A 16,248-nucleotide genomic window follows, 5' to 3' on the forward strand; every position below is an offset into this window, starting at 1 on the left:
AAAATTTTAGAGAAATGTATATTTGCGGAACGGTCACAGTTCTTTTGCATCCCTCGTTTACTGCTCTACCAAAGCAAAACCGACTCGTGTTGTTATTTGGGAAGTTGCCTAACGATGCGTGGTCACTAGTCCCGTACAACTGCGTAGAGCGCAGGACGCTGCGGTTCTAGACGTACTGAGCACACCGCGGAAGGTTAGGACACCCCCCCTCCCCCAATTGGCATAGCAGGGAAGTGGCTACGTCAGGCGGCTCGCTTGATAATTGTAGAAGCGTCATTCGGAACACACGGAATAATTCTCCAGTTCCGGCGGCGTTTTCTCTACTTTCCTTTTTAAATAAGAAGATGTTGATCTATAAATATTTTCACAAACAATTTTCGTTTTTTTTTCTCCCTGTTTGGCTGTTGCCTTGGCTTTCTCGCTTAGTAGAACGCTTAATTTCTCATCTCCTTGCAACTCTTGTTTCCAGTTGCCAATTTTGCACGGAAAGTGCTGTACAATAAAAGAAAAACCAGACGAGGTAAAGGGTGACAGTCATACTGCTTATGGGTTTAAGGATTATTGCAGGGTCTGATGATCGACGCTGTTTCGCAATATTTTATTTTCCATCTTATCTAACCCATATCGCAGATATATATATGGTTCCGAGGATCTGCCAGCGTCGTGGCGAGCGGTGACTGGAGGAAATAATGAAGCAAAAGGAAAAGTTAAATGCAACTGGCGTTTTCCCCGGCCACAACTCGTTCCACGAGCATACAGACCAGGCGACTATGAACCGAATCCCTTTCCTGGCGCTGGATCACTCTAAACAAACAAGGTTGAACTAACGAAGCAACAGGGATGCGCGTGATCGTTGAATAGATGGTGACATAAAAATTGTGTTGGGCATTATAAATAAATTAAAATATTATAATTAAAGCAATCAACTACGTCCTGCCTGCTGCAATAGATGGTGACAACTGAATTCATATTGAGTTGATTGCGCGGGCACCGAATCGATGACATAACTGTCCTCCACATCCCAGGAGATGCCGATAACTACCACCATCCAAAAGGAGTGAAAAAATTGACAACTATTCCACATTCCGTGAAGATGGAATGGACCCGCCGTGGTTGCTCAGTGGCTATGGTGTTGGGCTGCTGAGCACGAGGTCGCGGGTTCGTAACCCGGCCGCGGCGGCCGCATTTCGATGGGGGCGAAATGCGAAAACACCCGTGTACTTAGATTTAGGTGCACGTTAAAGAACCCCAGGTGGTCGAAATTTCCGGAGTCTTCCACTACGGCGTGTCTCATAATCAGAAAGTGGTTTTGGCACGTTAAACCCCATAATTTAATATGGAATGGCAGCGAAACCTGACGACAGTCAAAGCTCTCAAACGAAAAGCAAAGTGTTTCACATCCGCTGCGGGTCGGCCTGAAGATATTGCAATACCGGGCCCACCCGCGGCGGGGGTGAAGCAGGCGTTAAGCGGTCCCCACACGTGGATCCATCCCGAAGGTTCCGAAGGGCGCGGTATAGGTTCCCGAGTCCTAAGGGTTATGTGCCATTGATCTTGGACCCTTTTTGCACTATCGCCAGGATCGGCCCACATAATGATTTTTTCTGTTAACGGACGCCGAAAAAAACTCCGGAAGTTAGTCATACACTGCTTCGCTGTAAAAGGCAGCAAAATGTTGGCTGCCGAGTACATTGATTTGTCGACGCCTTAGGAATGTGTGAGGAGTGGTGCCTTGGCCTGATACACGGTGGGTATCCGCTTAATTTCGGGGGGGGGGGGGGGGGGGGGCCCTTGGGTACGCGCCTGCAGTGAGGCCTGGAACTTGGCCATGCTAAATGGACGATTGTATACCTCACCGGATGTGCCTTCCCGGCCCAGAGGGAGTCGCTCGCCTTGTAGCTTGTATTTTAGAAATGTATCTGTGTAATGGGATATTTGGTTGAAATGTGCTCCTAGACAATAAGCCTGGTCCTCAAGGGTGTCTCCTTGTGTATTTACAAGTGGTAGAGGATGAGACTTTTAGTTCCTCTGGTTGGACAGTTACAAACGAGATTCCAAGGCTTGTTTGGCTTTTTCCGCGCTTCCCTGCGCTCGTCATTCCACCATTTCAACCTCCATACTCCAGTATAGATCACTTGCGGAGGTGGCCGCAACCCCACGAAGAACTGTTGCAAGAGCATGTGTATCAAAAGCTGCCGGGTGATCCAAGGACGTCTTTAAGAACCTCTATTCCTTTAAGTAGCACCAATTCATGCCCCTCAATGTCAAGCGCACGCTCCCTACGGTGCTGTGCAAGACGCGTTTGCTTACCGGCGGGTACCGAAAGCCCTTAATGAAAGGCCCTCGTTCGCGCAGCGCCATCTACGAGTGCATACCTCCGTGCCGTACAAAATTTTGTCGCGTTCGCCGGCCACGTTCAGTCACCTCTGCTTACTGCACGGTTGCATGGCCAATGCCTCCTTTACTAGATGCCTGCAGCGTGGTCCGGTAAACTCTGTTCCATGCCCTCTCCCTTTTCTCTTCTCCGCGAAAACGCCGTCTCGGAGGCAACAGGCGCGGCGCGTGGCGGCACGGTTGCGGAGCAGACGACGTCGGCTGCGGGAAGCTCGTTGCGCGGAGCTGAGCAGACGACAGGCTATGCTACATTTCTAACGCGACAGCGTTAAAGAGCTCGTATCGCAGAAAAGCCGATGTCGTCGGCGTTGGCCGTGAGCGAAAAAATGGCGGAAGGCAATCCATAAATAAGAACAACTTGCAAGATGGGCTGGGTGGGAATCGAACCAGAGTCTCCGGAGCGTTAGACGGAGACGCTACCACTCAGCCATAAGTTCGATGGTTCAAAGCGGGACAAAAGCGCCTCTAGTGAATGCAGTGTTGCCTTAGAAACGTGCCATAGAAAGTTATACTACGGTGTGTATAGGTAATTATGAGCATGTAAATTACAGATTGCGCAGTTAAACGAGTACCGTAATACGTTTCCGCTACGTTTCTTCTGCGCTTGGCGCACACGCAGAGCCATTTTGCGGCAAACACAGAAGACCTCCTCCTCGCAATGTACGGCGCTGCCCCGACAGGTGGCTCGCCACTCGCCCGCTTCTCCCCTTCGTCTCGTTTGAGTGCATTGGAACCGCGCGGGGACCGGTGCGAGGATGCCGCAATACCCTTGCGTTTAATAAGTTTTCTCGCTCTCTCCCCTTCTAACTTCCAGCGTGCGTAACTCGAATATATTATTAGAATATATTATCGTTAGAATATTATTTTAGGTTGTACAACATTATGAAAATACAACATATGTATGAATTTCGTGTTTTGCGTTCATTCTATGTGTCTTCACCCACTTTTAAAAACTTTGTTAGTACAATAGCACTACTTCAGCAAAATACCAATGATCGTACACGTTCTCTTGATTTTTCGATAATTCCGCGTTTCCGCACTTTTTACAAACTGCAGTCTTCGAAATATAATCTTCCGTTAATCCTAAATAAATACAAAGGCATAATAAAGCCCACACTAGCATTACTTCAACAGCTCTTTTCTTAAAAAAATATCATACCTACCACTATTGTCGCGAAGCTACGTACATTTATATTCTTTTTTTTTCTTCTTTAACAGAAGCTAAATACTCCTGTGTCAGCTTGCATTTCGCATTGTAGTGTTTTTGGAATAATATCTTTTCCTGATGTATTATGTGTTTCTGTGTATGCATATGTGAATTCATATGCGTACATATATGTGTATATGTATATGTGTGTACATGTGTATATGTATATATATGTGTGTGTATACGTTAGTTTTCCTCTTTCTTTCATTATATTTGACTTTTATATATATGTATGTGTAGGAATGTGTATATATGGGTGTGTGTACATATATGTGTATATATATCTGCTTCTGTATATATATATATATATATATATATATATATCTGGTATTATATATATCTGGTCTTATATAAGCAATATATCTGGTATTATGTATTCTTATTCCGATGAACTGTTATTTTCTGCACGTTTTTGTTTAACGGTTCGACATTCACGTCGAGGTCAAGCCCTGCCTTGAATATGGTGTCCGGGCCTCTGTCAAGCTGCAGACCGCAGCTTTTAGCCCTGTCAACCACAAAACTTGTTTTGGAAAAAATAAAGAATTTGAATTTGAATCCTCGTGTTTAGCGACGCGGCTCCTCTTTCCGCTCACAGCGCGATTCCTAGGTGCAGCCACTGTTTTTAGATCTTTTTCAGTTTGAAAGCTCCGGCGCGCGGAGTGTCGCCTTTCTCTTTCCGGCCGCGCAGTGGCGCTCGCCACACTGTTTGCCCGACCGGCCCGGTCCGCCGCCTTGTCAAAGTAGCGAGCAGTGGTTTTTTATTGCGAAAGCAATACTGCTCGCACGTTCGGCCCATCGGTGGTCGTGGCGCCTCCTTACACAGCTGCGCGTCACGTGACCGTGCGACGTCACGCCAGACTGAGAGACAGGGCCCCAGCTCGCGGCATCGGTGGTGGAGGGGAAGCCTTGCGCGCCGCTGCTGCGGCGCTACCGAGAGAGGGCGCTCGCTGGTGTGACGTCACGCTAGGAGGATAAATGGGGCTACAGCTCGGCTCCTCTCAGTGGTCGGCGCGCTGCCTTGCGCTATGTCGGATGATGTATAGCCATACGTTTAACAAAGGGCAACGATGTCCACACCATCAGCCGAACCAAGGCGCAGCCAAGGGTATTGCTTTCGCAATCTTCCAGGCTTAACCAAGCTAAGCCTTCAGCCAATTTTTTCACGTGTGCGTGTTTACGCTGTGTGGTGCCGTGAATATTGCCGCTTTGTTGTTTTGGTACAGTGAGTAGTGAACATGCTGCGTTGCTTCGTGCCCGGCTGTAAAAGCGGTTACGACTCGAAGACGCCTCCGCCCGAGACAGACAGACAGACAATGAACTTTATTTGATCCGGAGGAGCTTCAGCGGAGGCCCCTATCGGGGACCCGCGGAAGCCGCTGGCCGCGTCCAAGTCGGGGCAGGAATACCGTGATGTTCCGCCCTTTCTCGGGCCCTCTGGATTGCCTCTAGTTGTGTCTGGAGCGATGGGCTCCGGAGTGCCTCTTCACAGTCGGCTTCGCTGGAGAGAGGGCCGTTAGGTAACGCGGCGCATTGCCAGAGCATGTGCGCTAAGGAACAATAGATCTCATTACAGTCCGGACAGCTCGAATCGACGTCTGTGTAGATACGGCTGAGAAAGCCCAGCGAAGGGAATGAGCCCGTCTGGAGCATTCTAAGTAAAACTGACTGAGACCTGTCTAACTTCGGGTGAGGAAGAGGATAGGCCCTTCTGCTAAGCCGATAGTGAGATGTTATCTCGTGAAAAGTAAGGAGCGGATCGTTCTGCTAGATTTCATCCTGTCCCCATAAGGCCTCCATGCCGCCGCGGCGCGTTAGATCTCGCGCACGGTTATGGGCAAGCTCGTTGAGGTTAGGTATGTTCTGATGAACGCCCGCACCCATATAGGCGGGAAACCAAGAGATGAAGTGAGTGCCAGGGTTTGTTCTCTTTTCCAGAATGGAGGCAGCCTCGTGGGCTAGGTTACCCGATTCGAAAGCTTTGATGGCCGCTCGTGACTCTGTGAAAACGTTGGTGCGCGAGGGGTCGGTCATGGCCAGGGCTATGGCGACCTGTCGCGCGACTCCACTTGAAGCAAACCTAACCGACGCCGAAGAGCGTAATTCCCCTTTGCCGTCAATGATTGCCAACGCGAACGTGCTAGAGTTGCCGTACTGAGCTGCGTCGACAAAGACAGTCGAATCTTGATTCTCGCTGGCCTTCTGTAAAATCGCCCGTGCTCGGGCTTTTCGCCTCCCTACATTGTATTGCGGGTGCATATTCCGAGGGAATGGGCTGACCACAAAGGTTGCCCGTGCCTCCCTGGATAAGGTGATTTTCCGTTCATTGAGTATTCTTGGAGCCATGCAGGCCTCGTCTAGGATGCGTCTCCCTGCCCTGGTTGACGAGAGCCTGACTACCTGAGCGGTGACCTGCGCTTCGATCACTTCATCAATGTCGTTGTGCATACCGAGTTTGCTTAACCTGTCCGAGCAAGTGGTTACTGGTGACCCCAGTACCTTTTTGATGCTCTTGCGCATGAGAATGTTAAGCTTATTCTTTTCGGTTTTGCTCCAGTTAAGGGCCGAGGCTACATAGTTGATGTGGCTCATTAGGAAAGCGTGATGGATCCTGAGGAGGTTGCCTTCACCTAGTCCCTTCTTTCGTCCGGATACTCTAGCAACTAGTCTCAGCATGCTCTCGGTTTTCGCCGTGATGCGCGTGAGCGTTTTGGCGTTACATCCACGGGCGTCAATCAGTAATTCTAGGATTCGGATAGATTCGACTTGAGGAATGGGCTGTCCATTTCTTGCAAAGAGGGATATGGGAAGTTGGTTTAGGGGGGTGAGCCCCCGAACACCTTGCCTGGCCGGCCTGTAAAGTGACAATTCAGATTTGTTTGGGGATAGTTGAAGGCCTGTGTCTTCCAGGTAGGACTCCGTTGCGTCTAGGGCTGATTGTAGCGAGTGCTCTACCTCTGCGAGTGATCCTCCGGGGCACCAAATCGTGATGTCGTCTGCGTATAGCGAGTGGCTTATATTAGGAAGGGATCTGAGCCTTTCCGACAAGCCCTTCATGACTATGTCGAACAGTAAGGGGGAGATGACTGCTCCTTGGGGAGTGCCTCTGGCCCCTAGTGCGACCTCATCTGACTTGAGTTGTGCAATCCTGATGGTGGCTGTTCTGTTCATGAGGAATGATCTAACAAAAGCCTGAAACCTTGCTCCCCGACCTAGGCTGGCCGTGGCCTGCAGGAGAAATCGATGAGATACAGTGTCAAAGGCCTTGGTCAGGTCAAGGGCTAAGATGCCCCTAACATCCCTACTGCTGTTATCGAAAATGTGCTTCTTAAGGAGTAGCATTACATCCTGTGTGCATGTGGAGCCCGAGAAAAGACATCTTTTGCGGCCGCCCAGTGATGCTGCACGCCTTCTAGAATGGCAGCGCGCGATTCCCCGACTCGACAGACAGCTTACGAGCTCCTGTGTTGTGTGCGATGTCCACTTCCAGATGAGAACGTGTTAAAACATTTCGTGCACATTATTAATGGCGACACTGTCGTCATTCCACGCGACAAATGGGCCTTGAAACATGACGCCGTGCCACGTTTGTTCCCCAACTGCCCAAAATACCTCTCAAAAACACGCGGAAACGCAAGGAACCGGCTTCGCGTACTGCCCCTCAGGTGAAGCGGCGTAAAAAAGTTGACGGCGACCAAAGAACCGCACCGATGGGCCTTCACGACGAGAATTGCAGTCCCCCTCCTGTTTAGACCACTTCGTCGCTGTACAACGAACTTCTGGACATGGAAAAAGCAGGCCAAAGGATTGAAGGTTGTTCCATTGACGCTCTAGACACTTTTGTTTTCTACAAGCTGAAAATCGAAGATGCTGTTCCCGGAGTAGAAAAGCCCGTTGTAGTGACACGCTGCCTTAATTTTTCAGTCAGTGCCTATGGTCGACCTGTGCCATTGACAGCGTACGCCAGCAGTGAAATCAGGGACATACATTCACTTGAAGACGTCAAGTGTTTTCTTCACTACATTGAAAAGTTACAATTGTGCAAGAGCTGCCCTGCGAAGTTGTATCCGCATATATCGTCACCTTCGGTGGCGACTCAGAATGGTGATGCCTGGCGACGAAAAACATGCACAACTTTGAGCTTGAACGCAACTTGCCCTGAATGCAAGACGCTTGGGAAGCTTTTTCTGCAGTGCGCGAAGAAGCAAGCCACGAAACCGAGGCCGAAGGGCATCCAAGTGAAATCACTGAGGAGGAAAGTAATTCGTGCCACTTTGAAAAGGGAAAAGGTAAAGGAAGAGGTTCTTGCCATGAAAGAACAACTGCGTTCACTCAGTGACGCCAAAATTGATGAAGTTATTCATATGCTTCCACAAAAGCAGCAGTTGGCATTCAAGACTGCCTTAATGGCAGCGAAAAGGTCAAAGCTTGGGAGGCGCTATGATCAGGAGTGGCTGATGACGTGCCTCCTGCTACAAATCTCAAGTTCAAAGACGTACAGTTTGATTTCAGATATGCAACTGCTGCCACTTCCCACAAAAGCTCGACTGCGCCAAATCATCAGTGGGATCCCATGCAAATATGGGTACAATGAAGCAGCACTGCAGTGCATCAGGGATCATTTCTATGACAAGAGTCACTTAAAGAGACGTGGTGTGCTGCTTGTCGATGAGATTAAACTGAAGCAGGCCATTTCATTCAACAAGGCTTCATACAAAATGGACAGATTTGTTGACTACGGGGATGTCTGCGTCACAAATGAAGACCAGCTCGCTGATCATGGGCTAGTACTCATGTTTGTTCCACTTTTTGAAAACTGGGTGCAACCTATAGCGACATTTGCTACTAAAGGTGCAGCACCTGGAAAAGTTATCTCAGAGCTAGTTATCAGTGCTGTTATTGTACTTCATAAAAATGGTGCTTCAGTTTTGGCCATCATCAGTGATGGAGCTGGCAATAACTGTTCCATGTGGAGTCAGCTTGGGATCTCTGGAAAGTAGGACTCCCCATGCCACTGTATTGAACACCCCATGGAGCCTTCGCAGCAGATTTATTTCATCTGTGATGTCCCCCACATCATCAAGTGCATAAGAAACCACCTAAAGAAGCATGCTTATGGAATGGTAAGAGCCACCTATAGAGAAGTTCATACATGACATTTCAACCGAATGGCCTTTTTCCTTCCAATCAGGTGATCACAAGATCTACTTTAATCACCATGGCACACTTTATGAGACTGAGAAAGACTTCTCCGAGTTGTGCCAAAGCTGTGCAGGGCACATGTGGCTCCTCATAACCTTCGTAAAATGAGCGTGAAACTCGCTACTCAGGTATGCTTCATTTGTCAGTGAATGAATCATGTTTGTTTCGTTGAAAATTTCAACAGACGTGTTTTTAACAGTTCTTCAGCAGATCAACATCAATTAGAATTCGAACGTACAGGGAAGCGAAGCTACCTGGCATGGAAAACTCGGAAGGCACCGAGACATTCACTAAAGCCGTCAACGATCTCTTTGATGCGTTGAATGTCAAGTTGCCTTCACGGGGCATTCGGCACGGCTCCAAAGATATACAGGTAATATACCACCAAAGTTAGCTTGGAAGGACATTTTTTGCTATTCACCTCAGTTCAGTTGCTGTCCTTGCCAAAGCATTTGATAATCTCCTTGTTTTGTCTGATCACTTCTAGATCATCGAACAGTTTTTGGAGCTGCTTAACACCACCGAAAGACATGCTGCCGAGAAGGGATTGCTACTTTTTGCATCACAGCTGACTACTGAATCGCTGTGGGTAATACTTTTGTCAATACTTGACATTGTTCAATACCTGTTAGGCCAATGTGCCCACTATGCCTTGACAGCCAAGCTCAATCAGGATCCTTTGGAGGTGAGGCCATCAGTGCAGTTTCGTTTCTTTATTTTAAGGCAATATGGCGCTCATTAGAACTCATCAGTCCCTTTTATATTTTTCAGCGCCACTTCGGATTGGTGCGCTCATTTGGAGGCGACGAGTCACATCCGACAATCGTGAATTTTACACAAATATTCCGACTGCTTAGTCTGTACACAGCTATAAAGACCGGTCTTCGTGGAAGTGTGGAGGGTGCACCGAGTGCTGTGCTTGTAGGTGTTCAAGACGCACTGAAGAAATCGAGAGAAGCACACCGCTGTAAGCAAGCACACCTGCATGACCTGCATGACCTGATTGAATCCAGAATTCTTGAGTTAACCTCTGAACCTAATGACTTGCCCCAGCACAGTGGCAGTGACCACGTTTATTCCAAGGGAGACGCAGATGACACCATCTCCTACGTTTCGGGCTATGTGGTGCATAAATTCAGCAAGAGTACAACATGCCCTTCCTGCATAGAGGATATCAGCTCTCCAGTGCCAGTTGTTGGCAGTCACTCATACCTCACGGTGTACAGGAGCTTCAAGCAAGGCTGCCTAAAGCACCTTGCCAAAAAGATGTTAGAGTTTACAAATATTGTAAACAGAGCAGTTTCAATTTCATTGAAAGAAGGCCCACCTTTCGCGGATATGTTTTGGGAGGTGTTAGACGAGTTGGAATTGAGAAACCTTGCGCGGCTTGGATGTGCAGAGCATATGGCCTCTTTTACATGCCAGGTGCTGAATTTTGTCATAATTACACGCATGCACTTCTACACGAGAGATGTGAATCGCCGGCTGGAAAGCAGAGAAAAAGTCACCATTGCAAATAAAAAGCTCGTCTTCTGTAGACATTCCTTCCGTGTTTCGTACCAGGTGTGTCTGCATTCAGTGTTTGTGTGTGTGCACTTAAATAAATGCTCAAAGTGAACGTGAAAAACCCTGCTCTCTGTGCTGTGCTCCGTACGTCGGTAACAGAGCGCGGGATTTCGTGACTGTTCTAGAAACAGAACGGAACATGGCTATTTTAAATCGTCCTTTATGGTTCGTGAACTATTCACAAGAACTATTGATAGCGTTACGCCAACAGGCACTAAACTATGCAGGATAAACACCGCAAATACGATGCGATAGATAAAGCGCGAAGAAAGTAAACGATCGTGCAAGAGAGATCTAAAACGTTGGGTGCAGCGTCCGATGCGGGACGCCTCTGAAGTGATCGCTGCGCCGTAGCGCGTCTCGTGGGAAAGCGTCCCCTGCGATGTGTGCCGTGCTGCTGGCGAGGAGTCATGCGTCTGCGTGGTGCTCCGAAGCGAGATAGAGGACGATCCCATCGAGGCGTCAGCCCCATGATCGCGTCCGTCTTCATGGCGCGTTGCGGCTAGGCTGTCCGTGCGGATCACGACGTTTGGCTCGCGTAGATCGCTTCTCCCTGCGAGACAGATTGTTCTTTGATTCTTTCCGCTTGCTCAGGCGCACGTTTCGTTGCCGCGCCCAACGCTGCGTTGCTCGGCGCTCACCGCGTGATTGGTGGGTGCAAAGTCCGATGCGGGGCGCCTCGTAAGTGATCGCTGCGCCGTAGCGCATTGTCTTACACACCACTTGCGGGTCGACGGGAACGTTATCGCGTTCCACTCTTGAAGGCGAAGCTTAAGCGTCCCGGCTGCAGTTTGGAACTTGTCTAGCGAAACCAAGAACGACCTGCTATGAGCAACTTTTTGTTTGTCGTAGGAGGAGCGAGTAAAGATGCTCTAAACGAGGACTCGGCGCCTAATTGGAGCCCTGGCTGTACTATTCCGATTGGTTCCTTGCCATCTGGTGGTTTGCAAGTTAACCCAGAAAACAATGGGCGCATTTTTCAGAGTCTGCTACAGGGGAGGACAATAACGCACAAACAGAAGACCAGAGCGCTCTAACAGATTCAGTGAAGTTTCCACGTAAGAAGTAGAAAACGCAACCAACTAAGGCTTTGCGCGCTCGTTCAAGACGCAAACAAAATGGGACTCAAACACGTCAAGCGTGTTTGTAGAAAGAAAGCGATGGCAACGAAAAGAACGTGCGCTGCGAGCAGAAAATGATAAACTGCGCAGAACTGTAGACGCCTACAAAGAAGAACTTAAAAAATTGAAAGAAGAGTGCTACGTCTCTGCATTTCTGGACGTTGTGGCTGACGCCGAGAAGGGGACGGCAAAAGCAGTGCTGCTCCTCGACCAAGTAAAAATTATAAAAACAAAACACCACGCTGGTCGGAAATAACAATCAGGCATGGCATCGTAATGCGACACCTCTCAACAAAAGCTTGCGAATACTTGCGGTGCGAAGAGCTACTCAAGCTACCTTGCAGAATTTCGCTACAAAAATACCTTAGTACTACGTCCGGTGAAGTCGGTTTTAGCGAGTTGGTTCGCTGCCGCCTGGAAGCGGAGCTTCAGAATCTGGACACAGCACTGTCAAAAGTATGTACCCTCGTTGTTGACGAGATGAGAATTAAACAAAAGCTGCCCTACCACAAGCAAAGGGACGCGTTCGTTGGTGATGTCGACCTAGGTCCTGGGCTCGAGTACCTTGCTCCTGCAGCTGAAGGTGAAGATCTGGCGAATTCACTGCTGTGTTTTCTGCTTTGTGGCCTGCAAGCAAGATATAAGATCCCTGCTGGTTATTTCTTCACCAAAGGTTGCACTGGAGACCAGCTCGCCGAGGTCATTGGTCACGTCGTCATCAAAACAGCCAGCATTGGTTTTGACATCATCAGAGTTGTAACCGAAAACCACAAAATCAACGTAACTGCTATGGAAATTCTGAGTGCCGGAGAAGCAAAAACACGTGGACCGCATCTGACAGATCCATCAATGGATATATTTTTCGCATTCGATCAGAGCCACGTTATAAACAACACCAGGCCTGAAATCCTGGCCAAGCAATTTGCTGAAAACAAGGGAATTTCATCCAAGCACATCAAAATGTTCTACAAGATGCAAAGACAATCAACAGTGCGGCCAATCAGGTTCCTTACAAGGAAGCACGTTTTCCCTTCGAATATTGAAAAAAAATGAATGTGAAGACGGCCGTGCAATTATTTTCTCCTGCAGCAACTGCAGCACTCAAATACCTCAGAGATCAAGCAGGTCACAGCTGCGATGTTGAATTTGCAAATGTGGGGCCGACTGTTGAGTTCATGCAAGCCTTCCACAAGTGGTTCACGTGCATGGACGTGAGCAATCTTCAGCAGCACATCCATCGCAATGACGCAGATGCTCGTCAGCTTTCTGAAAGTGATAACCCAAAGCTGCATTGGCTTGAGGGCAAGTTCCTTTCTTACACTGAGCAGTCGAAAACTAAAAGTCGCGCGCAAACTTCCTGAGGAAGGAAACGCACCATGCGCTAGTCTCAAACGATCTCAAACGCGGAATCTATTCGGTTCCTTCTTTCTGACAAGAAATTTAAGTTTGTGCTTATGCGCAAGTTTTCCAGTGACCCCATAGAGGCCATGTTTGGATTTCTGTGGCGTAGCTCCGGCTGCAACGATGCCCTGGATGTGAAAAGCGCAGTTTGTGGAATAGAAAAGATGCTCAACACCGGCATCGTTGCCTCCTCCGCCCAAAGCAACGTGAGAAGCTCGACATCGTTTTCGTCGGCACAGCTTCCACCAGTCTGTCAGACTCCCACAAAGACCAAACGTACTGCAGAAAAGGTTTTAGACGCGGCGGTGAATAGGCTAAAAAACAGTTGCTCTCAAACACGCCATGCGCGTCAAATGCAGATGTCGCCAGCGTGGCGATGGTCGAAGGATTCATTGTGAGAGCGGCAAGCGAAAATATCCCCTGCGCCGAATGCGTTGCAATGCTCCAAGGAACCAAAGCGAACACTCCCCTGCTTGGCCTTATCGCACATCAAGGTTGCAAGGGGCTCATGCATCCAAGCCAAGAACTTGTGAAACTTCTCATATGCCTCAGGAAATTCGTCGACAACGTGTTCCCGCAGGGAAAATCATTCTCAAAACCACTCAAGGTTTGCGTGGAAAGGAGTGTCGAACTCCTCATGGGACTACCACTTCTGCGATGCGGCAAGACAGATACCGTTCATCGCAGAAGGCTTTTGCATCTCATAGCTACGAAGTTCATCAAGCCACTTTTCAGTAACTATACACTTGGAACAACCGACAGACATGCCACTCTCAAGCTGCCGGAGCGCAAACCTATTTCACGAAAAGTTATTAAAATGTAGATTCAAATGTCTACACGTTTTGCCGCTGCAGTGATAATTCTCGGGCAGGGAATTTAAACAACACACTCACGGCCATCGATCTTGTCATTTTAAGCGTGAAGAGGTGGACGTGCTCAGTTCCCAAGGAGAAGATGAATGCCTCAAGCCTGGCCATCCTTATCGCCAAACTTCTTTATGGTTAGGATGAAAAATCTATGGGCACTTTGTTGAGCTAAAGTGCGATAGGCTAAATCCTACCTATGACTGCCTCTATTGCTGTTGTCCGAACTGTTCTGCGAACGGATGCCGCCGTGGCCGCCAGCATGGGATGTAATCACAGCCATATGGCTGCAAGGCTTGTCGCCCGATCTGCGCGCACCCCCACGCGCATGCTAGTGCTCTCCCACGCGCTACTCGCATAGACCTCAGACTCTGCCCAGGCGGCGCTGCGGAAAAACCCGTCACGAGCGCCCCCATTGGAGCTTTGGCGCGAACTAAGTAGTGCAAGGAGAGCTGTCCGCAAGCGACGGTGCATAGGCCACAATGGACCCTTCTCTTTCGTTTGTGTTGAGGCACGGTTTCCTAAAATTCAAGGACCTGGAAAGCTTCTTCCGCCCATCCGCGTTACGGAAAGGAAGCGCAGCAGGGCTAAGTACGTGTAAAATGTAAAATAAAGTCTCAAGTGTTATTTCGGCGTGCTGCAACTCGCAAGTACAGAGAGCATCAGGTTTGTCTATAGGCATATCAGCATAAAAATCTAAGCATTTCAAATTGGTTCATATTGAATATGTCCTGAACACAAGACTTAAGTATCTCCTATATTTTTACGTATTTTATAGTAATGTTTTGTCTCGCAATTATTTACGGAGTAAATCCTTTCATAGCCTTTTCCAGGGTAGCAAACAGAAAACGTTTTCCGAGGCAGCAAACTGCGTGCGATCATAACGAAAGTAAGCTTCCTACAGTGCCTACGCGCTGCATCTTTCTTTCTCGCAGGAGCTACAGCATCGCTCAGTACCTTAAATTGAACTTGCCGCAGACCCTTCGAGCAACAAGCGCTCACAAATAAATGTAAATAAAAGCGAAATATTTTTCTTTACAGACGTGCGTTACTTCGCAATTACACATCCAGTGCTGCTACAGCAATGTTATTGCTCACATTTGAAAAACGCAGTCGAACAGGCTCAGCACATTGCGAAGCGTGTTTGTTGTATCGGCGCAGAACATACAAAATACCGAAAGTAGAGATGAGCTCGCGATACAACGATGCTCTAGAACATGATTTTGAATTCATAAACGAACCAAAATGTTTGGTTAAGCTGACCTGCCAAATCTCTCCATTCCACTTGTTGAGTCAAGCGGAGGCGGACGTCTGTTAAAAGGTGCAGATATCGATAGCACATAAGCAGGATGGTTCGCAACGTTGTTTTTTCTGTTACCAGCGAAGTGGCGGCTAGAGATTCTTGAGTTTTCGCTTGGTTACCACGGTCCTCCGTCAGGGCTACGCAGCACAATTACAGAACAAAATTGTCGCACTTTCTCATGCGAGCCGCTTTGTTGCGGGGAATGCAAGTAATCCGATTACGCAACAGGTTGAACGGCCCGTATCCAGCGCTCTCGCCTTTCTTCTTCATACGATCGCTATGGAAATCGGTAAAACTGAACGTTGTTATTCCGTCCTTCACGTTCATGGCAATTTACAACACAACAGTAGCGTCGATTGCGGCGTTTCTTCGTAGCGCGCGGAGCTATCCCGGTTGCCGTCGTTTCCGCCATCAGTCTGAAGAGTTAGCCAGCAGGCGCTTTATGGCAGTTCGGCGGCCCGTCCGACTATCGTAGAAATCCATAGCTCTCTGTCTGGGTGTTAAATGTGCAAAACACTCGCAATATGTACCAAAATCTAGTTATATCGTTGTTTCTCAGTCGCTAGGTGCATAGGCAACTTAGCAAGAGAGTCGGGCTTCGCACTACTCAATTACTGCCTCTTCGCACCGGCAGGTGGCGCTACACGTCTTGCTAAACTCCAGTGTCTGACGTCCATGGCGCGCCTCCTCTCCTAGCTCGCCTCGCCGGTGATCACAGCCTTCCTGCGTCCACCACGGACTGCGCCCGGACACTCATGAACCACTAAAGGCTTACGCCTTAAAAACTTCCCTTTGCTTCATGCGCGAAACGCGTATTCTCTGAAAGCGACCTGTGCTACGTAGCTATGATCACGCGTGACCCGATCGAAAGCATCATTAGACAGTTTTAGTACTGCGTACGTAGCGCACGCAATGGCGTTGCGTACGTAAAATCGCTACATTCTGTAAAGTGCGCATGTGCAGAACGCAACACGAACGGTACCTGATGCGTACGCACGTATCCAATTCTTGCGTGCGTTCGTAGGGAGCCTTGCGTGCTGCTCTTGTGGGTCTCGTTTGTTCGGGACAGCGCGAGACAAAAGAGTTTCCCAAAATGGCAGCGTCAAAGGCAACCAGCGGAAGGCTATACTTTTCAATGGCCTACGATTTAGCTTTGCTGCGTGAAGTGAACGCGCAGAAGTCATTCCCGGGTCC

The 16,248-nt window shown here is 48.7% G+C and overlaps 1 long non-coding RNA gene across 1 annotated transcript in view; it reads right to left on the reverse strand.

Annotated features, from left to right (window-relative positions):
- The window catches only part of LOC140216010 (uncharacterized), a 302,742-nt gene that overhangs the window by 180,002 nt on the left and 106,492 nt on the right, over positions 1 to 16,248 (reverse strand). The gene's annotated exons all lie outside the window — the stretch shown is intronic.

The sequence above is a fragment of the Dermacentor andersoni genome, chromosome 2 (assembly GCF_023375885.2).
Source record: "Dermacentor andersoni chromosome 2, qqDerAnde1_hic_scaffold, whole genome shotgun sequence".
NCBI classification, from domain to species: Eukaryota; Metazoa; Arthropoda; class Arachnida; order Ixodida; family Ixodidae; genus Dermacentor; species Dermacentor andersoni.